The sequence below is a fragment of the Oncorhynchus nerka genome, unplaced genomic scaffold (genome assembly GCF_034236695.1).
Source record: "Oncorhynchus nerka isolate Pitt River unplaced genomic scaffold, Oner_Uvic_2.0 unplaced_scaffold_1969, whole genome shotgun sequence".
Lineage (NCBI taxonomy): Eukaryota > Metazoa > Chordata > Actinopteri > Salmoniformes > Salmonidae > Oncorhynchus > Oncorhynchus nerka.
In genome coordinates, this window is record NW_027039358.1 from 49,709 (window position 1) to 59,106 (window position 9,398).

Consider the following 9,398-nt stretch of genomic DNA (forward strand, 5'->3'; position numbering starts at 1 on the left):
CTACACTGGTTTAAGAAGAACACACTGGGTGAGACAGGCAGTTGGTGTTTAATTGCATCTTGAAGACCCTCCATGCCTGGTTTAAGAAGAACACACTGGGTGATTCAGGGAAACAACAGAGAAACCTGAAAGATCAACAAGAAAGATCAATGCAACAGACTGATATTTCAACTTGGCTACTGTTAGCTAACACAATCCAAACAAGCTAACGTTAGCTAGCTATTTAGTAGCTTAGTTTAAAAAAACCTGCAGTAGGTATATATAGAAGAATATAGTATATGGGATTACTACATACTAATCAGCTGCACAAAAATATTTAGGCGACTTTTCCACAATAAAAAAATAGCTAGAGTGGAACAGAAAGCTTATTTTCTCATGAGTCTTCCTTCACAGACCGTTTTTCGAGGAGCATCGCATTAGTGGAAATCAAGTCTGTTTTCAGGGCAGGCCTGGTTGTAGATAGATTCGAGTCGCGTCGGGGACAATGTTAGTATTTTAGCTTTCCCTAACCTTTACCTAATTATCCTAACGTGCTGCGTTAATTTTCGTAACCTGCTACGAAAAGTATCTTCTGTATGGTCAAAACCGGCAGAGCTGCCCTGAGAACAGTCTTGGTTTCATCTATGAGATTCAGCTCTCTTTCTCTCACACACACACACACACACACACACCACAGACCGTTTGGCGCCGCCAATTACAGCAGTGTTCGGGTACTACTGTAAAGAAATACAGTACGTTAGAGTAATTTTTTATAGGAAGCTTACATTTACAGTTAACAACAGTATAATTTTACCCATGATGCAGGGTATCTTAGTGGTTAGAGCGTTGGACTAGTAACTGAAAGGTTACAAGACCAAATCCCCGAGCTGACAAGGTAAAAATCTGTCGTTCTGCCCCTGAACAAGGCAGTTTACCCACTGTTCCTAGGCTGTCATTGAAAATAAGAATTTGTTCTTAACTCACTTGCCTAGTTAAATAAAGGTTTTTTAAAAAATGAAATAAATGCAGTGCAATCTACAGCATTAATTTAAGTTATTTTACAGTGCATTCTACTGTGTTTTACTGTGCATTCTACTGTGTTTTACTGTGCATTCTACTGTGTTTTACTGTGCATTCTACTGTGTTTTACTGTGCATTCTACTGTGTTTTACTGTGCATTCTACTGTGTTTTACTGTGCATTCTACTGTGTTTTACTGTGCATTCTACTGTGTTTTACTGTTATTAGTAATTACAGAACAGTCTTACAGTGTCCAGCAAGTTGATGTTTTCTACAGTTTACTGAACCACTACTGATTTAGAACCATGAAGTTACCTCAAGTCAACACAAAGACAACAGGAACACCGCCTCCGCCATTCCAGCACCATTTTAACTTAAACATTTAAATATTCAACCTTCCCAAGTTCTCTCACGTCACTTCCAGTTGAAGCTCGCATCCGCTACAAGACCATGGTGCTTGCCTACGGAGCTGTGAGGGGAACGGCACCTCAGTACCTCCAGGCTCTGATCAGGCCCTACACCCAAACAAGGGCACTGCGTTCATCCACCTCTGGCCTGCTCGCCTCCCTACCACTGAGGAAGTACAGTTCCCGCTCAGCCCAGTCAAAACTGTTCGCTGCTCTGGCCCCCCAATGGTGGAACAAACTCCCTCACGACGCCAGGACAGCGGAGTCAATCACCACCTTCCGGAGACACCTGAAACCCCACCTCTTTAAGGAATACCTAGGATAGGATAAAGTAATCCTTCTCACCCCCGCCCTTAAAAGATTTAGATGCACTATTGTAAAGTGGCTGTTCCACTGGATGTCTTAAGGTGAATGCACCAATTTGTAAGTCGCTCTGGATAAGAGCGTCTGCTAAATGACTTAAATGTAAATGTAAATATCATCAAATCAAGAAAGCTACATCTGCATAGTATAATACACAGAAAACACACTTAAAGATACCAAAAACAATTTAGTCCAATCAATGTTTCTAAATATCACGTGTCTTCCTTGGTACTGATTTCTGTCTGTGTGCACAAATAAAACAAAACATGTTGACTCGCCCTACTTGTAGACTAGTTGAAGGCCAACGCCATCCTCCTCTCTTTCATGTTGGCTAAACGGTCTATGACTGTCATACAGTACACCTTTCATTCTTTGTTGTCCTAGGCTACCTAGCTAAAATGCTTGCTAGCTTAAATTCCTCACGTTGGCAACAATGAACCAGCTAAGTTAGCTAGCTAGTTAAAGTGAGCCTACTAGGCTACATCTAGGCTAAGATTGAACTTCAATATTCTCAGGCCAGTGGCACAACATATTAATTTATGGTTAGATCAGAATGCTGTCATAATCATTGAACTGTACAGAGAATTAAGTCAAAACTAAGTCTCCATCCATGGCTTAGGAAAGGGGCAAGTTAGCCAGCTAGCTACTGCAGGACATCAACACAAGCTAGCTACTGCAGGACATCAACACAAGCTAGCTACGGCAGGACATCAACACAAGCTAGCTACGGCAGGACATCAACACAAGCTAGCTACTGCAGGACATCAACACAAGCTAGCTACTGCAGGACATCAACACAAGCTAGCTACGGCAGGACATCAACACAAGCTAGCTACGGCAGGACATCAACACAAGCTAGCTACTGCAGGACATCAACACAAGCTAGCTACTGCAGGACATCAACACAAACAGACCACGTTAGCCAGCTAGCTACTGCAGGACATCAACACAAGCTAGCTACTGCAGGACATCAACACAAACAGACCAATTTAGCCAGCTAGCTACTGCAGGACATCAACACAAACAGACCAAGTTAGCCAGCTAGCTACTGCAGGACATCAACACCAACAGACCAAGTTAGGCAGCTAGCTACTGCAGGACATCAACACAAGCTAGCTACTGCAGGACATCAACCCAAGCTAGCTACTGCAGGACATCAACACAGGCTAGCTACTGCAGGACATCAACACAAGCTAGCTACTGCAGGACATCAACACAAGCTAGCTACTGCAGGACATCAACACAAGCTAGCTACTGCAGGACATCAACACAAACAGACCAAGTTAGCCAGCTAGCTACTGCAGGACATCAACACAAGCTAGCCACTGCAGGACATCAACACAAACAGACCAAGTTAGCCAGCTAGCTACGGCAGGACATCAACACAAGCTAGCTACTGCAGGACATCAACACAAGCTAGCTACGGCAGGACATCAACACAAGCTAGCTACTGCAGGACATCAACACAAACAGACCAAGTTAGCCAGCTAGCTACTGCAGGACATCAACACAAGCTAGCTACTGCAAGACATCAACACAAACAGACCAAGTTAGCCAGCTAGCTACTGCAGGACATTAACACAAGCTAGCTACTGCAGGACATCAACACAAACAGACCAAGTTAGCCAGCTAGCTACTGCAGGACATCAACACAAGCTAGCTACTGCAGGACATCAACACAAGCTAGCTACTGCAGGACATCAACACAAGCTAGCTACTGCAGGACATCAACACAAACAGACCAAGTTAGCCAGCTAGCTACTGCAGGACATCAACACAAGCTAGCTACTGCAGGACATCAACACAAACAGACCAGAAACACACACGTTTTTAATGATGATTACCTTTTTCTTAGGATGTGATTTGATTGGTGTGTCCCTTGGGGCTGTTTTGCTGCACCAGGACAACCCGCATTTCAGCTCAACGCTGATTAGCTAATTATGTTATATCGTTTTTATCAAGAGAGGCTAAATGCTTGCTGGCATCAATCAGAAATTGGTTTCCGGGTTGGAGCGAGCGGTCGCATCTGCACTCGGTCCGCAGGTAGTATTACATTTCATTACATTTCATTATAGTACAACGGTTTGATTTGTCTAATCTTAGCAATTTCTTCTTAGCTAGCTACATAGCCGTCTTTGTATCATAGATAATTGCGTAATTATCGTATTTCGTCGTCCCTAACGCAGTCTACACTGCCCTGCAGCTAGCCAGCTAGCTTACGTCCACCGTTAGCTAGTCCACCGTCTACCGATTAGCAGCACAACTATTACACTCAACTGAACGACTTGATTAGTGTAGTGTTAGCCAGCTACATAGTTGTCTTTGCTGTCTTCGTATCCAAGATAATTGTGTAGTTTAGAGTGTGTAGTTTTAGAGTGATTATCTTAATTTACCGAGGTTAGCTAGCCAGCTATTTGTCGTCCTTAACGTAGGAGACACTGCTAGCTAGCCAACAGCTAGCCAACGTCTACCGAACAGAACTTCCGCACTCAACAATCCGGTCGCATTTCGCTTCGCTCCACAGGTAGTATCACATTTTTCATTTCATTTCATTACAGTACAACGGCTTGATTTGTTTGATCGTAGCTAGCTACATAGCTAGCTACATAGCCGTCTTTGTATCAAAGATAATTGTGTAGTCTAGAGCGATTTCCTAGGTTAGCTAGCCAGCTATTGTCGTTCTTTTAACGCAACGTAACGTAATCAACACTGCTAGCTAGCCAGCTAGCCCCGAAAAGCAGCACAGTAGAAACTATTACACTCAACGGAACGACTTGATTAGTGTAGTGTCAACAACGCAGCCACTGCCAGCTAGCCTACATAGTCAACAACGCAGCCCCTGCCAGCTAGCCTACTTCAGCAGTACTGTATCATTTTAATCATTTTAGTCAATAAGATTCTTGCTACGTAAGCTTAACTTTCTGAACACTCGAGACGTGTAGTCCACTTGTCATTCCAATCTCCTTTGCATTAGCGTAGCCTCTTGTGTAGCCTGTCAACTATGTGTCTGTCTATCCCTGTTCTCTCCTCTCTGCACAGACCATACAAACGCTCCACACCGCGTGGCCGCGGCCACCCTAATCTGGTTTTCCCAGCGCGCACGACCCACGTGGAGTTCCAGGTCTCCGGTAGCCTCTGGAACTGCCGATCTGCGGCCAACAAGGCAGAGTTCATCTCAGCCTAGGCCACCCTCCAGTCCCTCGACTTCTTGGCACTGACGGAAACATGGATCACCACAGACAACACTGCTACTCCTACTGCTCTCTCTTCGTCTGCCCACGTGTTCTCGCACACCCCGAGAGCTTCTGGTCAGGGGGGTGGTGGCACCGGGATCCTCATCTCTCCCAAGTGGTCATTCTCTCTTTCTCCCCTTACCCATCTGTCTATCGCCTCCTTTGAATTCCATGCTGTCACAGTTACCAGCCCTTTCAAGCTTAACATCCTTATCATTTATCGCCCTCCAGGTTCCCTCGGAGAGTTCATCAATGAGCTTGATGCCTTGATAAGCTCCTTTCCTGAGGACGGCTCACCTCTCACAGTTCTGGGCGACTTTAACCTCCCCACGTCTACCTTTGACTCATTCCTCTCTGCCTCCTTCTTTCCACTCCTCTCCTCTTTTGACCTCACCCTCTCACCTTCCCCCTACTCACAAGGCAGGAAATACGCTCGACCTCATCTTTACTAGATGCTGTTCTTCCACTAACCTCATTGCAACTCCCCTCCAAGTCTCCGACCACTACCTTGTATCCTTTTCCCTCTCGCTCTCATCCAACACTTCCCACACTGCCCCTACTCGGATGGTATCGCGCCGTCCCAACCTTCGCTCTCTCTCCCCCGCTACTCTCTCCTCTTCCATCCTATCATCTCTTCCCTCTGCTCAAACCTTCTCCAACCTATCTCCTGATTCTGCCTCCTCAACCCTCCTCTCCTCCCTTTCTGCATCCTTTGACTCTCTATGTCCCCTATCCTCCAGGCCGGCTCGGTCCTCCCCCTCCCGCTCCGTGGCTCGACGACTCATTGCAAGCTCACAGAACAGGGCTCCGGGCAGCCGAGCGGAAATGGAGGAAAACCCCGCCTCCCTGCGGACCTGGCATCCTTTCACTCCCTCCTCTCTCTACATTTTCCTCTTCTCTCTCTGCTGCTAAAGCCACTTTCTACCACTCTAAATTCCAAGCATCTGCCTCTAACCCTAGGAAGCTCTTTACCACCTTCTCCTCCCTCCTGAATCCTCCTCCCCTCCCCCCTCCTCCCTCTCTGCAGATGACTTCGTCAACCATTTTGAAAAGCATGTCGACGACATCCGATCCTTGTTTGCTAAGTCAAACGACACCGCTGGTTCTGCTCACACTGCCCTACCCTGTGCTCTGACCTCTTTCTCCCCTCTCTCTCCAGATGAAATCTCGCGTCTTGTGACGGCCGGCCGCCCAACAACCTGCCCGCTTGACCCTATCCCCTCCTCTCTTCTCCAGACCATTTCCGGAGACCTTCTCCCTTACCTCACCTCGCTCATCAACTCATTCCTGACCGCTGGCTACGTCCCTTACGTCTTCAAGAGAGCGAGAGTTGCACCCCTTCTGAAAAAACCTACACTCAATCCCTCCGATGTCAACAACTACAGACCAGTATCCCTTCTTTCTTTTCTCTCCAAAACTCTTGAACGTGCCGTCCTTGGCCAGCTCTCCCGCTATCTCTCTCAGAATGACCTTCTTGATCCAAATCAGTCAGGTTTCAAGACTAGTCATTCAACTGAGACTGCTCTTCTCTGTATCACGGAGGCGCTCCGCACTGCTAAAGCTAACTCTCTCTCCTCTGCTCTCATCCTTCTAGACCTATCGGCTGCCTTCGATACTGTGAACCATCAGATCCTCCTTTCCACCCTCTCCGAGTTGGGCATCTCCCGGCGTGGCCCACGCTTGGATTGCGTCCTACCTGACAGGTCGCTCCTACCAGGTGGCGTGGCGAGAATCCCGTCTCCACACCACGTGCTCTCACCACTGGTGTCCCCCAGGGCTCTGTTCTAGGCCCTCTCCTATTCTCGCTATACACCAAGTCACTTGGCTCTGTCATAACCTCACATGGTCTCTCCTATCATTGCTATGCAGACGACACACAATTAATCTTCTCCTTTCCCCTTCTGATGACCAGGTGGCTAATCACATCTCTGCATGTCTGGCAGACATATCAGTGTGGATGACGGATCACCACCTCAAGCTGAACCTCGGCAAGACGGAGCTGCTCTTCCTCCCGGGGAAGGACTGCCCGTTCCATGATCTCGCCATCACGGTTGACAACTCCATTGTGTCCTCCTCCCAGAGCGCTAAGAACCTTGGCGTGATCCTGGACAACACCCTGTCGTTCTCAACTAACATCAAGGCGGTGGCCCGTTCCTGTAGGTTCATGCTCTACAACATCCGCAGAGTACGACCCTGCCTCACACAGGAAGCGGCGCAGGTCCTAATCCAGGCACTTGTCATCTCCCGTCTGGATTACTGCAACTCGCTGTTGGCTGGGCTCCCTGCCTGTGCCATTAAACCCCTACAGCTCATCCAGAACGCCGCAGCCCGTCTGGTGTTCAACCTTCCCAAGTTCTCTCGCGTCGCCCCGCTCCTCCGCTCTCTCCACTGGCTTCCAGTTGAAGCTCGCTACAGGACCATGGTGCTTGCCTACGGAGCTGTGAGGGGAACGGCACCTCAGTGCCTCCAGGCTCTGATCAGGCCCTACACCCAAACAGGGGCACTGCGTTCATCCACCTCTGGCCTGCTCGCCTCCCTACCACTGAGGAAGTCCAGTTCCCGCTCAGCCCAGTCAAAACTGTTCGCTGCTCTGGCCCCCCAATGGTGGAACAAACTCCCTCACGACGCCAGGACAGCGGAGTCAATCACCACCTTCCGGAGACACCTGAAACCCCACCTCTTTAAGGAATACCTAGGATAGGATAAAGTAATCCCTCTCACCCCCCTTAAAAGATTTAGATGCACTACTGTTCCACTGGATGTCATAAGGTGAATGCACCAATTTGTAAGTCGCTCTGGATAAGAGCGTCTGCTAAATGACTTAAATGTAATCAACTGCTACGGCGGCAACATGTTATATATTCTATTTTGGGGCGTTTTCCTCGCTCGGATGATTTCTCTGTTGAGATTCAGCCACTTGCAAATTAACGGAAAATGATGTTAACAAGGGTGAAAAGTGTAAGGAAGTGCTATTTCTTATGCAGGTGACCAGCCTACTGCTATTACATTGCTATAACTGAGACAACGTATTTTCACAGTAAAACATGTTAGGTCCCATACAGGATAGCTCCCACACCCACACACACAGCACACACACATTACACACACTAACTGCCGAGGACACACAGATAAGACATACACCCACACATTGGGAGGAAGAGACAGCCTTGACTTGCAGAAACCAGCGCACACACCTAATCTCCTTTCTAGCCGAACATTGTGTGACTGAGGACAGCGCACACACCTAATTTCCTTTCTAGCCGAACATTGTGTGACTGAGGACGAGACCCGGAGGAACGACGGACGGCTCAACAGGACCAATCCCAGAAGACAACACCTCAACTGTGGCCAATCAAAAGCCAGAGACTTTCAGACTCAACCCACTTTTTGTACTGTACTTAACATGCTTACAATCTGTTATCGGGGCTCTTTTTGCTGGTTCCTTGTGAGCCAAATGAACAGAGCCCGTATACGTTGTACCAGATATCTTTACTCTGAATAAACTGTCGCTTGTCATATAATTGACCACCTTGTCCGAATCGATCCTTGACCGACTCGCCCTATCTACATATCCCATCATCAACAAAAGTGATTGCATTCGTTTTGGAAGAGGCTGCCTCCTAGGCCTCACTTTCAATAAAAGTGACGAAAGTTATGCACGTAGAGTTAAGAAAGATGCCCCTCCCTTCCCCCTTTTATCCGTTCACGTCACGGGACAAAGCCCGGTGCACCACGGTTCAGGTTAATCAAACTCCCTCAGTGGAGGACTCAGGTAATCAAGAAAATGTAACTGAGATCCTCCTTCAGAAGTGTGGGCCTTTTTGAAACCAGCACCGCCTATTCTGTCCTCCACCTCCCTCTTCCTCTCTTCTCTTCTTCCTATTCCATCCAGCACCTCCATCCACCTTTCTTCTCTTCCTCTAATTCTGTCCAGCACCTCCCTCCTCCTCTCTTCCCTCTAATTCTGTCCACCACGTCGTTCCGCCTCTCTTCTCTCCATATTATGGCCACCACCTCTGTCCCCTTGTCTTCTCGTCCACCTATTCTGTCCACCACCTCTCTCCTCATCTCTTCAACACCATCTACAGGACAATAAGAAATACTGCAGGCCAGTTATGGTTTATTTGTGTGTGAAAATTATGATGCCATATTTTTTTAATGTAAAATAAAAAATAAAAAATTCTTCAGCTTTTGCTCGTGGGCGTGGAGAGGTGTGTGGCCATTTCTATCATATTTCTGCGACCCGATCAAATGAACAGGGCCCCAGTGCTCCTGTCTTGAGGAGCAGACAGATAGGGAAGCCCTGGCTACACAGACCAGAGTCTGAGGGACCTTTTCTTGTAAAAAGCTCTTGTTTTAGACACTTCCCCTCTTTCTGTTTTTTTAGGGTTCACTGT